General features: G+C 45.5%; 1 protein-coding gene across 2 annotated transcripts in view; it reads right to left on the reverse strand.

Annotated features, from left to right (window-relative positions):
- The window catches only part of Nedd4l (NEDD4 like E3 ubiquitin protein ligase), a 304,979-nt gene that overhangs the window by 216,468 nt on the left and 64,124 nt on the right, over nucleotides 1-24,387 (reverse strand). The window lies entirely within an intron of this gene.

Consider the following 24,387-nt stretch of genomic DNA (forward strand, 5'->3'; position numbering starts at 1 on the left):
AACTAGAGCTCATCAGAATCAGAAATGGAAACCCGTATGGGAGGTGGCACCATGCCCAGGCACTCCTTTTATGCCCACACTTAATACGCCAATGGCACCTTTCCCCCACCTCATAGATAAGACTTATTTCCTCAGCTAGCCTCTAAGGCTGCTCTGCCCAGTCAGAGAAACACGAGGCTGTTTCCCTTTAATTAAAAGTAAAATTAACATCAGCCAAGTGCTCGGAAGCCACACATGCCTAGTGGATGCAGAATTGGACAGCACAGGTACATCCACAATCCAGAAAGATCTACTGATCTTAGAAGCCATGCTGCTAAGGGCACTAACTTAATGCAAGAACACAGCAGGAATGTGAACAGCTTCTTGTAAAAGGAAGGTAGAAGAGGAAGCCAAGAAGGGAGCAAGAGAAGACTCTCTACACTTAACCCAGGGATGACTTAGAGCACATCAGAAGAGCTATCCTGAAGAATTCAGCTACATCTTCTAGGGTCAATATGTCCCCTGCATTATTAAAGACTGGCATGTCAATTAGTGCCTGTAGATTAGTAGCTGTAGAGTAGTTATTCAAATACTGTGTAGCGCAATACAGTCTTCCTACGCCTGGACATCTTTAAAACCACATTATGAACATGGGAAGAGTGGTAAAGGTGGCTTAACAGTGTGGAACAAAAATCAAGGACTTTCTGATGAGTCCAGCACAAGCCAAAACCCTAACAAGTTTGCTAAATCTCATACAGTATTCAGAGAAAGTATGCAGGAAGCAAGGGAAGAGGCAAAATCCCCAGCCAGGGCTCCTGGTCCCTTTAAGAGAACTGCAGACATTCTGGAAAGTACTACAGAGGGGGAAGTGCCCCTAAGAAAACAGAACTGAAACTCAAGTCCACTGAGAACAGCCACCGCTGGGACCCTGTGCAGGGGGACCCACCAGAGCCACAGGGTGTGAGAAGCCAGCTGCAGGATGATGAGAGGAAGGTGGCCTTTTAACAGCTGCATGTGCCCAGAAAGGGGCTGGCTGGCTGGCCTGCCACAGTCACACCCACTCCTCCAGGAAGGTGGTTGGCGGTGGGAGACAAATTCCAGCAGAGCTGTACTGGATTACCCCTAAGATGTCAGTCGATCCCAGTGCCAGGTCTGTAGGGCTTGCACTGAATCTTGCAGTCACTAGATCCATTCTGACCCATGCCTTGAAAGTGTTCATGTGACAATCCTCCCTGTGAGAGGCAATACTGGATGCCTTTGTTGCTTGCTTTTGAGTAGAGCACAGCCGTGGCACTTCACATCCCATTTCACGGATAACCTACCTCCAGGGAGAAGAGATGGGTGCACACGTGGGCTCAGGGGCAACAGGAGGTTGAGGAGTTAGGAGCAGGTGGTGGCTGGGCTCAGTCTCACCTCAAGAAACATGCTCCTATCTCCCATGACCCAGATACTGACTTAGCAAGAATGTAAGTTCTTCCACATGTGGACAGATTTTTGGAGTGGCTCTCAATTAGAAACATTAAGTCTTCTCATGCCAAGATTCCACAGTAGTTCAGCGATTATGGGGCAGAGAGGAGGCTGTCACTGAGCAGGGGCCATGAAATGAATTAGCTGGCAAGTGTTCCCGCACAAAGGACATGGTCACTCTCTTCTGCTAATTAAAAATTCTCATTTTACCAGAATAGTTGGTCATACTCCCTGTACCAGGGCTTCAAAGAATCCATTTATCAAGGGCTCTTTTGTTCTGAACTTCTAATCACAAGACAGGAAACATTTTTAAATTCCTCCAAGATCACTAAGATGAGAATTATCTTGTGTTTACAGTTCTAAAAATGGCCATAATAAACAATGGCACTTTGTTGAAAGCCAAAAATCATAGCTCAAAATCTAAAATTCTAGATTTTTCATGGCAGACGTAAGTCTGACCTCTAGCAATAGAGTGAAGTCTGGGTTTGGGACAGAACGTGCAGCTTGAATAAAAGGAAGTGGAGAGTCCAGGCTCAGGCCCAATAAGAATGCCAGGGGGAATTCTGTGACCTCAGAACTGGGACTCCCCAAGGAGGATCAGAAAGATGCATGGCCCAGGTCAGCATGCCAAGGGCCCCCAGCATCGCAGTGCAGACACACATGAACAATGCTCCTAAGAGGCTCAGACAAACGTCAAGCTATAGATTTCACAGGGAAAATGGCCTGTGTATGGGTGTGAAGGCCCCAGACCAACGACTAGCATCTTCACGCTAGGAAAGCTGAACTATGAGGCAGGCTGCCTGGAGAGCCTGTGCTCAGAAATCAGGGCTTAGCCTGAGGATACCAACACACAGGGACACTCCTGCCTGCCCTCATTGGCAATTTCTCTCCATCACCATGGGGTACGATAAAACCAAGGACCATCCTAGTCCTTCAGGGTCTCTGAGCTGTGGTCCTCCTGTCTTCTTCTAGTGTCCCCTCATGCCACCACTGAGTATCAGTGCAGACAGGCTGCCACCTGTAAATTACAGACTGGTCAGGCCTCTGCCAATGCCACCTCTTTGCCATATCTGCCCAGACCACCTGTCCTGGAAGTGTCAGCTTCACTACTAGAGTTTTTGAAGTCTTTTCAGGGCTCTAGACCAGGTAAGTCCTTCTACCATAACCTCCACGGTACCCTATAGCTCTCCTCCTGCTCCTGTTCTCACTGCTCTTTAAACTAGTTGTCCTGCCCAAACAGGAAACTTGGAAGACAGGGGCTGCATAGCAGCTCACAGAAAGGGACAAGGGTCGCAGGGAATGTGCAACCATTCAGCCAGAGTACCACAAAAACACCCTCACCTCACTCAATACAGTCCTCCCGAACATTGCAGGAGAGTGAAAAAATGACATCCATCTAAGCAGAGCAGGAAAGAGAACCATTACTTAGCCTTTGAGCATTTGGAAAAGGAGAATTAGGTATACCCAAGGTTTGCCAAGCATATGATTTACAGACCACTTATGTCCTTGTCTGTTAGGGCTAGTAACTCCAGGATATGCAGGTCACATCTTACACGCAGACTTTAGCCAGCCGGCTGGCAACACCAAACACCACACTCACATTTTTCCAGATGAGATGATCCTAAGCCAGTAGTAAAGCTAGTTGGGGCTCAGTTGTTCCCAGGCACCAACTCCTATCCAAAGTATAATCATTAGGAAACTCCAGGGAGGTTCCAGGGGTTATGTCATAGGGCTCTATGATCAGATCCATCCTGTGCAATGCTCTGAGCCAGAAAAACTTGGATGAGGATTTTGATGGCAGGCTAATCCAATTTGTGGCCGATATACACAACTGGATAAGATGTCAGATGACTAAATCGGAATCCAGAAAGATCTCATCAGACCAGGTAACCGGCCAAATGGCACAGGATGGGAGTACTGTAGTGGTGTGTGCACTTGGCTGCCCCATCAGTGGGGTATCAAGAGTATCAAGGCAGTGGGTGGGGGGGGAATCTTGGGGACATATTTTAATCTCAAGTTCAATATGATTGAGCAATAAGACAGCATAAATCACTTGCATTATTAAAATTCCATAGCCAGGGATGTTATCATTCCCTGCCTTGGGTCAGCATGATGTTCAAACTCAAGGGGCATGATTAAGAAGGGAGACGGCTGTTTTGCCCCCCCTCTTTTTTATTTTATTTTATTTTTTAAGTAAACAGGATAGAATCCATGTGATGCAGCACTAAGAAAACGTAAGAATGTTATTTTGTATGTTCAGACTTGAAATCCCAAAATGGACTGTCACATGAATTGAAAGAGAATGTTCTGCAAGGTATGCCAACCTTTACATTAAAAAGGGCATGTGTGCATAAATATTTGCTTGCAAGTACATAATGGAAACTTCACCAGGACATAAGAATCTTGGGAACCCTGGCTGATTCTGGGGATGAGTACTGATTGATGGGGAAAGGAGTGGCTGGGAAACAATGAGACTTTCACTACACAGCTTTCTTTATATTCTTAGACATTAAAACCATCTGGATATATTAACAACTCAATAAATAAAAAGTTTTTTTTTTTTTACTTATTGATATAAGTAGCCAGGATAGATAATAAGCAAAAAATAAAAGTCACATGAAGAATGCTAAGGGAATGCTTAATCTGGTTTTTTTGTTTTTAAAAAAAAAAAAAAAAAAGATTCTTCCAGCAGGAAGGGGCTGGGGTGGCAGCAGAACCAAAGTCAAAGTGAATTCCTATGTTGAGGCCATCGGGGGAGCAGGGCAGATCCCAACCTAGAAGGGAAGGTTGCAGGGAAGCAGATGTGCCTCATTAAGGGGAGGGAACTTCTGGTCCTTACCCCAGGGCCAGCAGGGAGCAGGTGGCCTCCAGAGGCAGGGAGCTAGCCAGTTCTCAGTGGTCAGAGCACAGGCAGCAGCCTGCCAAGAAATATCAACAAGGGAGGAAAGTGAACCAGATGGGCCCATGTCCCCTCCCAACTTGGAGATGCTGTGATTTAAAGACCTGCCCAGGAGAAGTAAAAAACTCAAAAGAGAAATTGTGTAAGAACCATGCACAAGAGATATGCATGCATATGGTGTCTAACACAAAGCACAGGAATAATAATTGCATCCCCATTTACTTAGCGGTGAAAACAAAAGATTATTCACAAATCAGAATGCTCCCTACTTGCAACCTGTTTTAAACGATCACAAATGCAACCACCAAAAGAAATGAAACATGAGCATCTGTCGACAGCAATTGGGGATATCTATTTATTGCTATTCTTATTCCAAAAACGATTTACAGCGCCTAACCCACTCCGCAGGAGATGTTTAAAATTCCTCTCCGAAGAATTCCTCTTAGGAAGAACACCAACATTTCTGCTACGATGAGTGGTTTTCAGAATAGTTTTTAAGATATAAAAACCCAAAGGGAAGGACTACATAAGAAAGCAAGCAGTCGCTGGCTCAAGAGGTGGCTGGAGCCCCACTCCCGCAGGCTGGAGTAAAACATAGGAAACCAAATTCACCAGCTGGGAAGAGCACAAAGACAAGCTGCCTCCAGAAGAGGTGCGCAGAGGATGAACTGTCTCACCAAAAACATTGAGAAGCCACGAGGCCCAGTGTCAGACCTAGGACACCGCAAGCTTCAGCCCACGGTCGGCAGATTCAACTGCCCTGGATGCCAGTCCTGCATGGCCACAGGCTCCCAGAGCCAGTCCAGCTTTGAACCCAGCTCCATTCCTCACTTCCCTTCTGTCACCTCTGACTAAAAACGAGCAGCTAACTGCACACAAGCGGTGGGCACCTCTAATTCATCAAGTAAGTGCCTTACGTTAGAGGAAACCGTTCATGGTCAAAAGCTTCACATTTGGTGGAGACAAACATGCTAGATGTACTGGTTTCATGGTGGGAAGAATCACACTCGTACAGCTGCACACCTTAAAATGTGCAAAGGTCCACAATCAGATGGAGGAGGGCTGGCTGCAGCTCAGCCTGTCTCGCAGCAATGCCATTTTATGACAAAGAAAAACTCTCATCAACAACTATTCTCTAAGAAATGACTCTGAAAAGCTCTATTCCCTAGCTTATCTGGAACTTGCCTTGTGTTCCAAAGCATGCATTTTTAAAGAGCAAATTAGAAATTTATCAAATCATTGTTTCTGGTTCCCTCATATAGTACCTAAGACTAAAGAATTTCAGCTGAGTCCTAACTTGGAGTTGTTTAATTAAAAAAAAAAAAAAAAATCAAAGTCAAGTTATCTAGCTTTTTTCTAAAGCACAAGATAATCACTATTACTGTGTGCATGGGTATGGCCTCAAAAGAGATGCAGAACTAATACCAAACGAAATACCAAAATGAAAAAACAACAAATATTGGGTTCCTTGCAACAGCAATTATCCATGTTTCACCAAGTTCCTGGACTTGCTTTTCCTTTCAATCTTCAAACAAGCTCCCTGGGCCACACAAACATCAGCCCCTTCCCAACTCCAACATAAAGCTCTCCAACCACAGCTCTGGGGCATATCTGAACCTTTTTTTTTTTTTTTTTTTTTTTTTTTAAAAACAAAGTTTCTGTTGTTCTTTAGATTCACCTACAAAGAGCCTATTGCATTTAAAAGGGTGGTTTAAAAAAAAAAAAAAAAAAAAAAATCAAATGAGAGGTTGTGGAAAGACATAAAGGAATGCTTCACCCCAGGACAAGTCTCAAGCTGTAGTCACTCTGGTAACTGAGCTTGGGACCAGGTGTCAGGCACTGAAGCCAGGTCCCTCCACAATGGGGCCTGTTTACTGAACTCCCCTCTCCTGAATCCCCAAACATACTAGAGAAGTATCAGCACTCACGTGGATGGCTGTCAAAAGCCACAGAAGGCTGATACCCACTCCTGGTATTTCCAGCAGTGGACAATGCAAGAATCTGTGGCAGAAGATGTGCTAAGATACCCTAGGAGCGATGCAGAACAGTCTTGGAGTACCAATTTTCTGAAAATCTAGATCAGTGGTTCTCAGAGTGTGGTACCCCCGACTACCAGCGTCAGCCAGTGACTTGCTGGAAATGCACCTTTTTCAGGCCTTGCCCCAGACCTCTAAAATCAGAATCCCTGGGGCCAATGGCCAGCAATCTACGTCTTTTTGGCCTCCAGGTGATTCTGCAGTACTAATAAAACATGAGAAACAATGCTGTATTAAAATAAACGAGGAAGTATTATGGAGCCTAAGAGGCCATCTGCACACATATTTAAGATTTCACGTTTGAACTGGGCTGTGCTGGACTCTTCAAGATAAGGCTTACTCCCTTCTCCCCAGGGAAAAGGGATGGAATGCTGGGAAGCACAAACAAACTTGCCAATTCAGACAACTCCCAGATCTGTTTCCATCCCACCCCTGCCCCTCCCCAGCATCCCAGCCCTGAATATCCAACTCTGACAGCCAGCAATGCCAGGAAGAGCACGCTGGGTCTAACAAACCACCGAGCGACTCCCCATGTTCCTCATTCCTCTCGATCCAGAGCCTTGCTGCTCCTCAGTGATTCTGGTCAAGAACTAGTCTGTGTGAAAACTCACCATGATGTCAGCAGGTTACTTTAGCATGATGGGAACAGGGGACATTGTAACTGAGTAGAATTTTCTATCTTGAGTTATTTATTGTTGTTTTTCCAAATGCCACGGACTCCACTTTTTTTTTTTTTTAATTTTTAGTTTTCGGCACATACAACATCTTTTGTTTGTATGTGGTGCTGAGGATCGAACCCAGGCCGCACGCATGCCAGGCGAGCACGCTACCACTTGAGCCACATCCCCAGCCCAACTACACTTTCATAAGAAATTAAATTGCTTTCACAGGGAAGTAGAACTTTATCTCACCCAATTTTTACCAAATCTCAGTGATTCTGCCTATCTTACGGTAAGTATTATTTGTTACTCCATTTCAAATATATGAATAATACATTCATCTTGTTCCCCTGACTGCTGCAGTAATCACAGTTCCTTCAGGTCTTGACCGATAAAGACACTTAGACAGTCCTGGTCACCATCAATCTAGCCTTTCCCTTGAGAACCAATCTCCTTTTTGCTAACTCCAAAGATCATTGCTAAGTCCAGTCAAATAAATGGACTTAGCAAATGCCCCCAAGTGTCCAGCACTACTTGAGCCACCAGCAAGCCTTCTCCAGGTACCCTGCACGGGTGCACACACTCAATCACACACACTGCACCAAGTCTGCTCACTAACCTACTTAGCACACAGCCTCAGCTTTCGGGACCATGCTGTGACACAAGGCCATGGTGACTTCTGTGTTTCCACCCTGCCTCTGAACTCTCAGCCCCCTACTTCACAAACATTATCTATGATGAACCAGAAATTTAAGATTCAAACTGACTACCACCACTCATGCAGACCTCTTGAAGCCCACCATGATGCATGATGAAGAGTAATGAGGTGGAAATGCCCAAAACATAAGAGAATGCTCTGGATCTTTCCTTCAGTGCTGTCCAAAGATAAGGCAGAGGGAGAGAAGGAGCTGGATGAGGCTGGCCAGCAAGCATAGTACAACCTTCCAGGGATCTCCCTGTAGTCCCACTCAGGGTGCCCTGCAAGACCCATCAGCAGGCAAATGTTTAAGAACCATGTGAAAAGAGCACCTACGGAACGTGTGTTTGGCAAAGGAGGGACTCCCAAAAGTCAAGGCTGTCAGCCACCAGATGCTAACAGGAAAGTGATGAAATCCCCTGAAGAGGTCTTTTGAAAATAGGTTAGATTCCAATCTCTCTACCTGGCAGAGATGGTGCTTGAAATCCCAGTAGAATCAAAGTTCAAAGTCTGCTTTCAGGAAGAAATACCAAGGATTTCCATTAATTCACCTGGGGTGGCGGTTGGGGGTCATTCAGAACACCCCACCACAGGAGCATGCCCTCCTCCATGGAAAATGGCACCCTGGCTGCCAGCCAGCCACGGCCACTGGAACAAGTGAGTCCACCCTGAGACCACTCGCTGCAGCTCACAGAGGGGCAGGGCTATCTGAAGGAGCACTTAACGCCCTCTCTCAAACAAGAGCTGTACTAATCCTTGCCTACGCCTTGGCAAGTAATTTGGAAGCAATCCAGCTACCCAAGACCTAAAATGCTTTTTGTCAAACCAAATCACAGAGCTTTTAATTTTCTCCTTTTAAGCACTAGGAACAAAAGTTGCAAACCACACAAGTTGCAATGTACCATAAAGCAGGAGGGTTGATGACTAGGCCAGCAGGGCAAATGGATGAGCCGATTCTAGAACTTAAAGATTCAAATCTGCCCTTTGCAGGATTTGGAAGTCTTCACTGTTGGGCTAATTCTGTTGAAATCTTCACCAAGTTCTTTCAGCGGGCAAATAATGAACCATCATAAAACCTAGATTTAAAAAAAACGATACATCTCTTTTCCAAAAATGGCCCAAACCATTCTTAGCATTCGATACCAGAAAGGAGCCTCTTACCCAGACTAACAACTTAGAACCCCCTAACAACCTACCATAGTGACACTCCAGTTCCCTCTGCATACCTAGAGAAGCAGATGCCCACCTCTCGCCCCCTTCAGGAGGCAAAAAAAATTTCACAACTTTCATGGTGCTCATGCACTTTTAAATGCACTAATTTTCATAATTTATTTCCCAAAGTGCCATCTTCATTTAGAATACTAATCAGATCCTTTTAGACTTGTTCCTAAATAATAGCATTAAACAACCCTGAGGTTTGTACACGATTTTGCAAAAGAGAAAAACGAAAAAGTAAAATAAGTCACCTATGTTCAAGAATCTTGAGGTACAACTGGAGGTGTGGCTCAGTGGTACAGCACTTGCCCAGCATGCCTGAAGCCCTGGGTTCCATCCCCTGTGCTGCCCCTCCAAAAAGAATCTCAAGTATTATAAACTATTATGACATGGATGGATTCAGGGTTTGAAAAGGCTGCAGAGGAAGGCCAACCATTCTCCATCAGGAATATTCTCACCCATAGCAGTAGTTTCTTAAAGGTGAGATGTCTCATTGAGGAGGACACACTACTTGCTAATGGTGATAAGACTCTGGAACACTCAAGGGCATTGGCTAGCTCTGAAGAGTATGCAAAAGCCTTGGCCGTGACCACATAATTTTGCACTGGTGGGTGGCAAGGGCAAAGGAGAGGAATCTTAACTCGTCTCTCAGGACAGTGCACAAGAGTTGCTCCTCTCTGGAAAAGTTCTTCTCTGCTGATGCCACAGCACAGGTGCCTAAAGAAACTTTCACCTGGACACCAATGTGTGGACTCACAGGTCAGCAGTTACCTCTTCAGTAATTCGATGAATTAGGCCCAGAAAACTCTAAGATAATATCAGCTGTCCACATCCCTCCCACCTTGGGTAAATATTTGGAGGTACATACTATCTTAAAGGAACCCTCGGTAACACTTCATCCCCTGTGCAAACATTTCCTCTCTGCCACTTTCAGCTTATGAAAACATGGTTGGCTGTGAGCTTCTCAGGAAAAAAAAAAAAAAAAAAAAAGGATCTGGGATGTTTCCATCAAAACAAATGCAATCAGCTCCTGCGAGTGCGAGGTCCGTCATTCAGCCAAGTCACATTTCAAGTCTCACCAACTACTGACAGCAGTCAAATAATGGAAACTGAAGACATGAAAAACACGGGTTCGTGCTAAGAAAGAGTCAGTCTCTACATTGGTTCATTCTCACAAAAAAGCTTAAAGTTGCAGCGACTGGCTGAATTGTGTCCACTCAAAATGCTTTTGTTGCAGCCCTAACCCTCAGTCCCTCAGAATGTGACTACATTTGGAGAAAGGACCTTTAAAGAAGAGGATTAAGTTAAAGTGAGGCCATGTGGTAGTCCTAATCCAACCCAAACAAAATCCTTATCAGAGGAAATGTGGGCCCAGAGAGGGACACCAGGGCCACAGGTGGGCACAAAGTGAAGCATGCAAGGACCAGGGAAAAGGTAGCCATCTTCCATGGAGGCCCTGGAGAAGGGACCCATCTAGCACCTTGGTCTCAGGCCTTTGGCCTCCAGAGCTGTAGGGATGCATTTATGTTGTGTAAGCCACCAGTGTGTAGTCTTACAACAACCCTGCCTCAGAAAATAGGATTACGGTGACCAATTAATTAAGCATGACAACAGTATAAAAGATAACACAAGCAAAACATCCTCTAGATGGGCCACTACAGGGAATTCCCAGGTCCTATCCTTCCCTGGGCACAAGCTTGACCAGTCCCAGCCCTTCTGTGGGGCACAGCTGAACACAGTGAGGTCCTGCAGGTTGCAGAGGACAGTGAGAAAGGCTGGCAGAAAAGAAAAAGCTCAGCAAAGAAGCACCACAGCCATCAAAAGGGCATTCCTTCCAACCCCCAGATGGGAACAGAATGAGAAAACTGGACAAAAGGCAAGAAGAACCCCGAAATACATAACGAGCAAATATGCACATAAAAATTTGATCTAGCCTCATCACAATATTCAAGTCAAAATCACATGCACTTTAATGCCTCAAATTAGCAAAAATTAAGAAAATTTTAACACTTCCTGACATTTATGCAAAATTGAGCACATTTAAGAGCGATAGTATTAATAACTATCATAATTCTCACACAGGAATGCTGAGGCTTAGGAAGAGATTTAAGAATCTTCCAAGCTCAAATGGCTACAGGAGGCAGAGGCAAGACACAACTCGGATCTTTCTAGACAGTGCATCTCAACACCAACCCCCCACAGGAAAACATGGCACTACCTAGAGACATTTTTTACTGTCACAATGGGGATGATATGCTACTGGTATCCAGTGGGCAAAAGTCAGCAACATGGTGAACATGCCACCAGGCACAGCCCCCTGCAATAGAAAACATCCCAATCCAAATCAGCAGCAGCACCTCACCATGGGAAAACTCTGTGCAGAACCCAAGCCAACAAAAAGCCCTCTCGCAATCTTTCTCTTGTTTTCAAATAATTCTAATTTTAACCCAGAGAAGTGTCCTAGTCCTCGGGCTCCTGCACCATCATGAGCTCACACCTGCAAGGGTTTAGCCCGGCTCACCCAAGCATCCTCCTGGGCCCTGCCTCCTACCACACCCCCCAGCAGTTCTCCTGCCCACATCTGCTCACCACAATCTCTCAGGACTAACACAGAATCTGAGGTCCCAGGGTAAAATGAGTATGTGAGCATATGTTCAATAGTTAATAAGAATCCACCATGTAGAGAGCACAGCTTTAGACCTAACACTGGGACCTTCAGACCACGACACCCGTGACCACACAGGTCACCCGCCCACAAAACCCACGCTTAGCCCTGCCTGCCCCCAGCCTCCTGCACCAAGTCTTTGCTCTTCAACAGCTCCCATCATTTCCTTGTCAAGATGGAAGCTAGGCTCTGCACAGAGGACAGGCCCAGGGAGGCGCTTCCCAGGACCACGGCTGAATCCTATGCTGGAACCTTCTATCACTCCTTCATGTCAGGAAGGGTTCTCCTTGCCACATTACCTACAGGCCCTTCAGCACCCCAGCTCAAGGGACAGGGAAGCTGGGTCACTATATTCCTCTCTGACCCAAAGCCTGCATCATCTTAGACAATGTCAAAGTCCATATCCACACAGCACCCTTGGTCCAGAAGTGACCAAGCATTTCCACCTACCCCATGCCCACATCCAGTGCCATGCTGGAATTGGGCACCTCTTACTGCTTCATCTCTCAACACCTCACTCCAGTGTCCCCTCCACTGCTCCAGGGCCTCCCCTGTTCCCTTTCCCGAGGATGAACACACCAAGTAACTAAGGAGACTAAGGCAACCTGAACAAGCCAGTAACCGGCTATTGATCACAAAGCAGACTGGTTCCAGGGGAATCTATGAAACATTCTCTCAAGTTTGCTAACGAATGCAAATAAAATAGTATATTTATATATTTTCAAATCATCTGATTGTCAGAGAATAAGAATAACAAAATCACTCAGAACTGGTAACAATGTTAGAGTCAGATACTCTGTTAGGAGGAGACTAAAAACTGATATAGCATTTCTAACAGGCAGTGTGGGAAATACACAGTCTTGAGTAGTAGAGATTCTGATGCACACAGACCACTTTTAAAACCTATTTGACAGATCTCAGGCAAGTGAGCAAAGATGTATCCATAACAATATCCATCAAGAGAGAAAAGAATTCCCAAGACATTCATCTAATAGGATTGGTAAAAATCAGGTCCAGTAATTAACATATCTATCCTAATTACCAGGCACTGTCAGCTAGATGAAGTGCCAGTACTTTGACATTTGATCATTTCATCCTCACAACTTGGGCAACATTTTCTTCTTTTACAAAATCTACCAAGTCATTAAATGAGGTGCTCAGCTGGCATCCAAAGACAGGCAGTCCAGCTCCAGAATTTGATCTGTCAAGAAAAATGACGTGTAACTATATGTATTGATATGCTAATGTCCATGATGTACAATCCACAGTAAAATATAAGGTATATTAGAGCATGGTACAGTTTGATTCCAGATGCAATTATTTAGGAGAACACATGGCCTGATTATTTATTTATTGTCTTCTCAACCCCAAGTCTACCCTTTCCGGATCTGGCCTGTGACCCTGGGACTAGGACCTGCAACCCACATTTTTCCCAACTCCTTTTAGTTGGCTTTCTGCTAAGGGTTGAGCAACCTTCTCTCAGAACACTTCAGAGATTAATAAAAGACTCAAAGGGAAAGTTTACGAAAAAAAGTGCTGCTCTCCACATATAATCATACTTATAAAACAATATTTGTGGCAGAGTGTTTTGTTTTGGTTCAAGAGACAGAAATAAGAGATCTCAGACACCATTACAACAACAAAATACTAACCAAAGTGCCTGCTATTTCTATCTAAATGGAAAGCAATGACTTAATGCCTAAAATTACATTTTGGGTAGCTGTCAGACCACAGGGAAAATGCCTATTTCTGTATAGTATTAACCAAGTTCGTTCTTTCTTAGATGTGAGACAACCTAGTACTTTGTGGCCTAGTGAAACTGATATCTGCCAAATCCTAGCACTGGCCCTTGGTCCCTCTCGTCTTCCTTGGACAGCTGTAGAAACCCTCTGGTCCTTCTTTCACACTGCCAGGTCTTTACAGGCACCAAGCAGAAAGGGTTAATTCTACTTCCTATTGCCATAGTCCACTCTGCATTCCATCCATAGTCTAAGTCTCTGAACACAGAATAGGACAGGGCAGATGGAGGGGGCAGATCATGGAGTTCCTAGGACTTGAGCCTCCTGCTGTAAGCTGGTTCTCCTATTAGGATACTCCGCTGTCTTTAAACAGACTGCATGGCTATCGACACACACCTAGGCTTGAAGATCTGGAAAGCCTGTCCAGAGCCCGTGGCCACCACTGCAGATAAGGTGAAACAAGCAAACCAAATAGCCCCCTTCGCAAGTATACTCATGTGAATTACAGAAATTCCTGGTAATACCGTAGACACCATGGCTGTTATGTCCTAAGCCTTTTGGAAGAACAAGTAGAGCAGCTCAAATAAGCCTAAGTCAAATGACATCAGGCAAGATCAAGAGCTGTGTGAACCCTGGGCTCATTAAATCCAGCTACCTGATTAGTGATATAATATATTTCTGTTCCTTGTATGTGTACAGGAGGGCCACTAGGAGGGGCAACTAATGCTTATAAAGTAGCCAAGGCAATGCCTGTGGTCCCCTCTAAGTCACAACCTGCAGCCAGGAGATGCTAACCAGGCCTGTGTCTCCTCCTGCATGCTACCTTGTCTCCAACAGAAAGGTTTCAATACCAGCCCAGTCGCAGGCTTAGGTCTCCCATCAAGACTGCCAGCATCCAGAGACACATGACTTGGTAATCAAACATCTGAGAAACATTCTTCGAGTAAAAAAAAAAAAAAAAAAAAAAAAAAAATCAGAAAAAGACAGTGAAAAATGAGGTCTTTGATGGCAAACTTCAGTCTCCTTTCATTGCCACGTGGGATGGGAAATTAAATTCTCATTTCTGGAGTCTTCAAGATCTGGGCCTAAGTATTCCTTAAATATCGACATTAAAATAAAAAGCGGAAAGATCTTTCCCTGAACACACAAACGTTGTTAAGCCAGTAATGAGGAATATATTAAAGGCGGTTTCTACAAAACACAGCACAAGGTGTTAAGATTCCAAAAACTTCTTTCACACAGCATAACTTTCAAGCTGCTATTCAGGTTTGGAACATGTGTGAGCTCATGTATCCCAAAATGTCACAGGAATCTCTGAACATCAGCTCCCTAAACACCAATTAGAAGATACGAGATACTCTTTCTAAAAACTAAAGAAAATGACACTGCATTAAATCAGAATTTATAATCAGGACATTCAAATTCAATTAGACATTTCGTAGGGGAAAGAAAGACAAAGACGCACAGGCGCCTGCCCCATAGCATTTATCTGAACTAGGCCGTGACAATGACCTCCTCCTGGTGATCACCGGGCAGGTGGTCCTGCTTCCACAGTCCCGCAAGCTTCATCAGACGTAGGTTTGGAACGTAAGAACTGAGCAGGGTTTGCCACCCACAGACATGGACTCCAAGATCATTTCATGTTTCATTTGAAATGTGACAATTGGGGACAGGTCAGGGAAATTATTCAAATATTCATGTTAGTTACATTCAGTCTAAATGGTTGATTTATGTAGATTTATATGTATACACATTTTTACTGTTTACATATCTAAATGTGGGTGCACTCATTCTCTGTGCACATCTGCACATCTCTCATCACAAAACATTTATTATTCGTAACACTAACCTCAAGGGGTAAATAGAACTTCATAGAATTACAGTTATTTGTACCACAATCAAGTCCTGCTTTCAGAATCAAGAAATGAACAGACCAGAGTCAGCTTAGCTGTTTGAAAAAAGGAAATTGCTTTTCAAAGAAGGGGTCAATAATTCATCTTGTTCCCATTGTACCCCTATACGTTAGCACAAGTTGCTTTTAGCATGTAACTCAAGATACCTTTTTAAAAATCCTATCCCATCAAATCATACTGACCTCTCCATGACAATACTGAACAGAGTTCCTGTATTCTCTAGTCTGAATAATTTGCTTTGTTTCTCCCAAAGCCTCCCTGTTGAGAGACAATAAATGACACTTTTTAAAATACTCTTCCACATCCCCTATAAGGCGACAGCAGGGGAAGGAGAGACATCTCCAGTCTTGCTAAGGAACCCCTACCCTTTGCTAATTAATGAACCAACACAGTGGTCCCGAGCCCTGTCCTGCAGTGTGCCTGTCGAGGCACATCTTCCCACCAACCTGTGAGGGAAGTGAGACCACCATCCTCGCAGGCTTGAGGAAACAGGTTCAGGGAAGTTAACCAAGGGCCTAAGAGCCACATGCAATGGGGAGCCAGGCCTCAACCACAGAGGTGTGGACCTGCAGCAGGTACCGCTTTCCCCACGGTCCCCATCAAAGCCGTGTCACCACAGTATCGGAGCACAGAATGAAATCCTGGACATGTCCTCTGAGGCCTCCAAGAACCTCAGAAAAATAAGTAGTAACTTGGAGCAAAGGGCATTGCACCTGTTTTTTCCTCCAGTGGAGACGAGAAAGTGGCTAAGACCAGCACAAAGGTCTAATTCAACAGATCTGTGCGACAAAAAGGAAGGATTACATGAAGAAGTCCCTGCTCCTCAGAAAAACCCTGAGAACATTCTGCTAGGGATGGAGAGAAAGGCTTCACTTAAAAAGTGGAAAGAATTCATTATTACCATTTAAAGGAACCAATCTGATGGGATTTTTATCACAGGCAGTACTAATCCACGTTTTTAAAAATATGTTATGGGAACATATTGTGCATTTCCTCATGCTGATGGCCCTTCATGGGGCAGACACTAGGCTTTCACGTGCCTCAGGAATGATGACTGTAATCAGTCAGCAAGTTTGCTGGGCAAGACTTGAGCAGTTCCTTGAGCTGGGCTTTGCAGTGGAATCCCCTGGCGTACATCTGCCCGGCAGCGACAAGACTGCATGCTTCACGTACTCTGCAGCTGGGCATGGCCCTTCAGTGCCCCGTCTCTCACCAGGATGACCCGCACAGCCTCCCAGCTGTGACTCTGCCTGTGCCCCTGCCCTCAGCCAAAGAGCACTAAACCAATATTCACTGGCAATGCTGTAAAATAGTCAACCGGCTCACATCACACTCCACGGAAAACTCCAAGTCCAGGGTTTTAACAGCCCCCATACCCCATATGCATAACTTGCCAGCCTGGCCTTGCTCCATCCCTGCCCCACCACACACTCCAGCTACAGCCTTGCTCTGCCTTGGGAGGGGGCGCTCTGCCAGGGTTTCATAAGCTTCCCCCTTTGGAATGTAGCAAGGAGACAGATGTGTGGGCACAGCTGTTCTGAAGCTGGTTCCTCAGGCACAGCCGTCTTCAGTCACTGCCTTGTGGCAGAGCTGCTATCTATCAAGTCATGTAAACCAAAGGCACCCGTGACCCTTCATCTGTCCCTAACTATCACCATGGGTCTCACTTATGTTTTCTTCAGTATTTGGTTATTCTTAACACACATTAAGTGAATTTTTCTGATTACATAATTGATAGAACGGGTTATCTTGAGTATATCAGGTATTTTCTCACCATGTCATTAAAACCAAGTGTCAGTAGAATACGTCCCCCAAAATATACAAGAGGATGCTGACACAAATGTATCTGAGGGTCTCTAGTGCAGTATGGGGCAGGTAATAAGGGCTTCTATTATGGCCAAAGTATTCTTTTCCCCATTCCTTAGAATATATGCAGCAGGCAGACAAAAAACAAAGAATCTCTCAACTTTCAAAAATAATACAAGTTTTAGCTGCATTGTTAAGTGGCCAGGCATATTAAGTGAACAAAAATAAGGATGAGAACTTTAGCTTTATAGGCTGCCAGGTCACAGGAAGGCAGACCTAGAACAGAATGCCCAGAGGAGGAGCAGACAGTGGCCTCAGGGCTGAGAACTGGTCATGAGCCAGTGTGGTCCTCACCGAATTAGTGGAATAAGGGGCATCCTGTTGTCAGCCTCATGACACCTCATCCCAACTGAGAGGGAGTGAATGTTTGTGCCCACCTGTCATTAACATAGACCCAAGCATGTTCGTCTTTCCACAATGTCACAGTTTATTTACTAATACACACCCACGCTATGTCACTTGTATCCGTGGCAGCTCACGGAGTACCTGTGGGCCACCTAGTAGTCCTAAGCAGAGCAAACACGAGTTCTTTTACCCCCGTCTTGATCTCTAATGTCTACAACACTCAAGGCACACATCACACTTCATACAATTTTACATACAATATCCATGTGTTCTAGGAAGACTAAGGAGGGGTTACCGCAACAACAGGGGTTCTGGAGGCCGAGCCGAGAGCAAAGGGAGAGACAGATAGGAACGCAGAGTCACTGTAGGTAGTTAAATAAGATTAGGAACCAGGGAAACCAAAGTACCAGGGAACAGAGCTGTCAAAGCACAGAACTTATTCTAGGCCAAAGTTTGGGCGATGGCCGTTTCCTAGTGTCAGCCTGGGATATCAGCTTGGAGTGGGACTTGTGTGGTCAGAGGCAGGAGAAATCACACTCTGCTTAAGTCCAGGGACAGATTCAAAGGTTTGTCACTGTGGCGATTTTCCTTGGCAAGGTTCATGACACGTGACTAGGTGATGGGGTCGCCCCTCCTTTTATGGGTCTCAAGTGAAGGGGACTGCATCACTTGGTGATCTGGTGTGTTCACCAAGCTCATGGGCCTGGTTTTCCCCCAAGAGTCTGATACACTATGCTCCCGATTAATTTGATTTCACAGGTGGTCATTCTTTTTTAGTTGTAGATGGACACAATACCTTTATTATTTTGTGGTGCTGAGGATGGAATCCAGTGTCTCACACGTGCTAGGCAAGTGCTCTATCACTGAGCTACAAGCCAAGCCCTGGTCATTCTTATTAGCATGATTAATTTATTGGTTTATGCCTTATGGTTGTGCCAGGCAGATAATGTTAATTGTACACACCAAGTGTGGAATCATTCCCCCTCAGCAATTAACCTCAAAATGGAGCAGCTTATGGAAAAATGGAGCAAAGATTTAGGCACAGCCTGAGAACTGCTGTTCTCTGCATCCTGGAGTAACTCAGAGGGCATGGCCTGCTCTCCACAATACCCCAAATTCCTGTTGAAATCCTAACCCACAAAGTGATGGTATTAGGAGGTGAAGGTGAACAGGTTATGAGGTGGACCCTCTGAATGGGATTACTGCCCTTCTGAGGGGACATTGATAGAGCCTGTTTTTGCTATTAAGACAGTCAGCTGTGAACCAGAAGCCATGTCCCCCCAGAGACACCAATCTCCCAGCACCTTGATCTTGGACTTCCCAGCCTCTAATCAGGAATTTTTTTTTTTGTGAAGCCACCCAGCCTACAGTACTGGTACAGTAGATGGAGCTAAGACACTGTCCCTTAGTCAAGGAGGGATGCATAAAGGTGTTTATTTCCCTCATTATTTAGTAATTCATCAAAAAAAGGTAAGATGGCTTGTTTTAAGATTACATAAATATCAAAGCATCGGGTGTGCACCTGTGAACATGCCCGATTGGGGGGTGGGGGGAGAAGGAAAGAAAAAAATGGCAGCAATGCTACACAGCACCCCTCTAAGTGGCTGCCCAACCCAGCGTTTGTCACAATGCAAGTCACTCAGCCTGTGGTCATGACATCAATTTTGTGGATCCTATTTACTTAATGAGATAAAAGTAGATTAGAATGGAGTAAACAAGCACCACTCATCTACCAACTAACAGCAACCAAGGAGGAGCTATTGGGCTCAGAAAGCAAGACCCATAAATGAGGGTCTCAGAGGCAAAGTGTCCTTCACTCCTCACTCTCCCCCCAAGCAGGGCACAGAAATGAGGATTCCCCTTCCCCAAGGCAAACAGAAACCAGAGCCCTCGCCCCAAAGCCAGCCACAAAGCCTAAAAATACTCATCTTCCCCCTGCCTTTCTGGGCAGCAACCAGCCATAAAGAAAGTAAGACCCTCATCCCAGAGGGGTCCTGCCCCACACTCAAAAGAGATGCTGCCACTGAGGGGCCACGAAGGAGCTGGACAGACAGGCCTGGGCTCCCCGCTGTCTGTTTCCATGAGCTCAGACCCTCTTAGTCTACACAGCCAACCCTGTGCTGTTGAACCTGAGCACAAACGTGGACAGCTCACCCTGGACCTTTGGGTGTTCATTCTATATGACAAAGTACGTTTGTCATGCTTCCTCTGCTAACTTGCCTTTTGTAATCAGGACATCAGCCAAGACCCTTTTTAATGGGCAGGGACAGAATCATCCTTTTTCTGTTCCTCCGAGCATTAGACAGACTCCAGTATTACAAGAGATCAAGGGAGTCCTCAGCATGGGGGCAGGAAAGCCAGGATGGGGACCAGCAGCCAGGGGCAACTTTATCTGACCACCCCAGAAGCCCTGAGAAAGACTCCTCCCAAACCCAGGCCAACATGACACCTAGAGGTGTGCAGGTACTCGGAGGACACGAGACAACGGGGATGAGCTGGGGGCAGGAAGAGAAGCAGCTGGGCAGGAAAAGTCACCGTGGCATCTGTCCTACCTAACCTGTGCCAAGAGCATTCACAAAGGTGTCACAGGCAAACACAGAAAACCGACCTAACCCACACCGCAGGGGGACCACGCCGGATGTGGGAGGGTCCGGCCTGCGTGGATGAGAGAACCAATCCTCAATTCTGAAAAACAGAAATCAATGAGAGGGCTAAGCGGCAGCAACAAAATCATGTTTTGGAGATTTGTAGGTAAAAGCTGAAAAAAAAAAAAAACAGAGATAGAAGTGGCTTCCTCTGAGGAATGGGGAATAGACACTTAAGGTCAAGTTTTCTCCTCCCTTTTCCTTTCTCAAATGGAAACTTCTCTTCCTGGTCTTTAAGGCCTTTCCCAGCTACCAAACTGCTCCCCACCATGCCCCCTCCTCCTCTTCACAGACCTGGGGTCCTCACCCTCCCTCCAGCAACCTCCTGAAAGTCAGGCCTGCAAGAATCGAGCTCCATCCCGAGGTCCCTCAGATGCATTGGGCCTGTCACTTGGTGGTTGTTGTCCAGTTTCCTAGGGTAAGGAGTGAAGCCACAGAAGTCACATGGCCCGTAAGTCACACAGGATGCGTTTCCCTCACAGGAACCAGAGTACAGCTCCCAGCCGTAAGGGGAACGCCCACCCCCAAAGTGGGACTTTCATGTCACTCCAGGGGCTGCTTGCTGCTGTCTGAAAGGCAACTGCTGCTCCATCACACTTGATGGTGTTCCTGCCCGATCACCTTGTTACCCTTCAATTCAACATAAGTATGAGGTGAAAGCTCAAAATAAAATATACAAGAGAAATCCTTTAGATGTTTTTATAGGTTTCTTAATTTTTCCTCTGTGAATTAGGAAAATTGCCTACACCATTGATGGGGCCGCTTGTGGAAGAACATGTTCAGTTTGGGGTTGTATACCTTGAAGGAGTCAACAAAGCACAAAACCTGCTCAACAGAACGTTACAAAGCAGTGTTGGGTCTAGAATAGCCTCTCTTGGTCCCAAATCTCAATGCCCGACTTCCTTGGCTTTCCTAGGTCCTTCTGGAATACTCCCCCACACACCTGACACCTGACGAGTTTTACTTAAATCTCTTCCTTGATCATCCTTTCTCTTACTACTCCAACAATGCTGAAGGTGTTCCTTTTGTGAACATCCACTGCAAGCAGAGTCAGTAGTTTCCAGAGTCCTGCCTATTTGTTATCCTATTTCCTGCATATCAAACAAAAGTAACTTTAAGATAGAGAACCCCCAGTGCAACCTCTTTGTGTCATTTGTGCATCACCCAAGCCCATTTCCAATCTTGGGGAACCAGAGTACTTAGTAAATGAATAAGTGTTTGCCAGGACACTTAGTAAATGAGTGTTTGCCAGAGCACTTAGTAAATGAACCAGTCTCCAAGCAAGCAGATGATTTGTAATTGAAAACTTGATCTGAAGCTAAATTGAGAAGATTATATTTCAACTCATGTGGGCTTTGCCCCAGTGGCAAGAAATGCAGGGGGACTCTTACTTGAAATGCCCCTTTCCCTGCTCAGGTAGAACATAATCCTCCCTCAAGTACTTTCTTTGCCAGCCAACTAAATGTATGAAACTACATCCCAAAGAGCCAAAATTGTTATTAATGTCTACAATAACAACACATGAAATGCCCTCAGCATGAGAATCAGTTATTTTCCTGCTTTACCTTTAAAAAACAAGAAATTTCAAACCAAGTTTACATCTTTAGTCGATCTCTTCAATTCCTTAGTAGAAGCAGGGATTCACCTGGTTCACAGTGGCGGTACCTGTATTCAGCCACAGGGGGGAGAAAGCGTTCAGCTTCCTGGTCATCCTCACTAGGGGTACCCACATCCATGAGCTGATGAGAAGCCAGTCCTTTTTCAGGGACTGCTGCAGTGACTGTCCAAATGACCTGGACCTCCCTGCGGGAGACACTTTTGTTCTTTCCGTACCCCATCTGGCGTTGGCTTTCCTCTCCTCAAACATGTGACCCAAAGACAAACAAAACAATCCCACAAATCAACGGGTGATGAATATTCCAGTCCACGCACTAGGAATACCAATGAAGAGCACTTTGTGGATGTGTTCATTCCACAAGAAAAGCCAAAAAACAGTGGGGAATTTACTAGAAAGAGGTTGTCTGTGGCCAAGTGTGCCAAAGGTTAGTGTTTGTCAAATGCCCGAGACCACAACTTGGAATTCCAGCCTATACTATCAGGGCTTCTAGAAAGGCCTCTTTGCAAGGTCAGATAGCCTCCACCTCTTCCATGGACTGTAAACTCAGACTGAAGAGCTCACCAGACCAGGGACGTGGCACAAATGCAAGGCGGCCTTGGCCCTTGGAAGAAGCAAAAAACACTCAATTACAGCGTGAGTCGTATTCCCCAGAGAAGAGAGACAACTGCTAAGCTACAGCAGGAGATGGAGGCTCTAGATCCCTGGATGCTGGGTGAAGGTGTGACACCCTTGACCCTTCTCACCCAACTCCCGTTGGCTAGGCATTCCCTTCATCTGTTCTTCACCCCACCCTGGTCCAGGGCTCCCTCAGGCTGGGCATCCTCTTGGGAGCAAGAGCAGACAAGTAAGGAGGCCAGGCCTTGTCTGCAAGCAGGCAAATACAGAAGCGGGTGATTCCAAAAAAAAAAAGTGAACCCCTGTGTTGAGGATTTAAAGGGCACACAGCCCTAGAGTAAAGAAAAGAAGTGGGGAGAGGATAGAAATAAATCGGTTTTTCACTTAGGAGGTAGAGTCCCTTTAATTAACCAGCCAACAAAGCCCACTTTTTGGTTCTGGCATCCTCATCCCTCAGCAGGGATGGGAGGGCTCAGGCCTACCTGCAGAGCCTGGGGGTCCCACCAGAGCACAGTCTCCCCCTGGGGCCTTCAGAACAAGGACTAGCCCAGCACACACCCACATGTGGGCTTCTCCCCAGAGCCACAGGGCAGTGAGGTGCCCACGGCAGGGTAGGGGTAAGGCTGTCTTTGATGCATTGTGTTAGTACAGTAAGAAAAATTAACTGATAATTTAGGAGCTTTGCTCCTTATTCAGATATTTACATATCCTCCTCCCAGCCCTGCCACCCCAAAACACTGGAGAATGCAAAGAGCTCAGAAACCCAGATCAAAGGATGTGGTTTCAAGTCCTGTCCCAGGACTCAATCCGGCACAGTAGCTGAAGGAGTCCACATAGCTCTAAGCCTCAACCCCATCTATAGAGGGAGGTGCCGCTCACCTCCAAGGGCAAGATTCAACAGGGCGACAGAGAATCCCTGTTAATTCTGGAACTGCGCAAACAAGAAGTGGAAACAGCCAGCACAAGCATTTTAGGAGCAAACTCTTAATTATCTCTTCTCAAATTTCAAATGTTAAACAGCAACATTTATTTAAGTATTAAAGAACACAAGAATTCCATTGGGGTCAAGACACAAGCTCTCCCCAACAAACCGGAAAAGGTCCCCCGAGCACAACTGTTACCCAACAGCTTCCACCTGCTCACCTGAGAAAGGCTTCCTCAGCACCTTCCTGGGGAGGCGACAGGTCAGTTAACCTGCTAAGAGCATACTGTACCTTGCAACAGAGGCTTCAAAAGTAAAGACCCCTCACTGCCCCGTTATGTGGCACCCAACAGCACCACTTAGCTTTTCCACGGTCCTACATGTAGGTTGAACTCAGCCCTGCGAAAAGGATTCCGTCATTTCAATACAACATCCTCCGCATCCATTCCTATGTGGCAGGACACTTAGTGACCACAGTGAGGTCATCATAAGGAAGTTTCACTGGTCTTCCTTTACCAATCCCCTCTCCTGCGGCTGGCCCCAAAAACCAAACACCGCTTCAAAAACCTCCAATTTACTTTTAGTTTTTTTCCCCTTTTGGTAGAGCTGGGTATCAAATTAAGGCATTGTGCGTGGTAGACAGGTGCTCTACCTCTGAACAACAGACCCAGCCCAAACTTTCAAGTGCTGTGATATAGGTTAAGTATCCCTTATCCAAAGTACATGGGACCAGTGTCTGGAAGTTTTTGGACTTAGGAATTTTTACACATACACAATAAGGTACCTTGGGGATGAGACCCAAATCTAAACACAAAATTCATATTATGTTCACATAAATCTTACACATATAGCCCAAAGATAATTTTATACAATACTTTGAATAATTTTGTGCATAAAATAGTTTCATGGTATGGCATCCCCCCTCCCCCCACTTTGTGGTGTCATCTCAGCACTCAAAACATCAGTGTTTGGAGCATTTGGGATTCTAGAATTTCAGATTTAGTGATGCTCAACAGGATGTTGCTGAAAGGTGAAGGCTCCTTTTTTGTTTTGGTATAGGGGATTGAACCCAGGTGCACTTTACTACTGAATGACATGCCCAGCCCT

The sequence above is a fragment of the Callospermophilus lateralis genome, chromosome 17 (genome assembly GCF_048772815.1).
Source record: "Callospermophilus lateralis isolate mCalLat2 chromosome 17, mCalLat2.hap1, whole genome shotgun sequence".
In the NCBI taxonomy this organism is placed as follows: Eukaryota; Metazoa; Chordata; class Mammalia; order Rodentia; family Sciuridae; genus Callospermophilus; species Callospermophilus lateralis.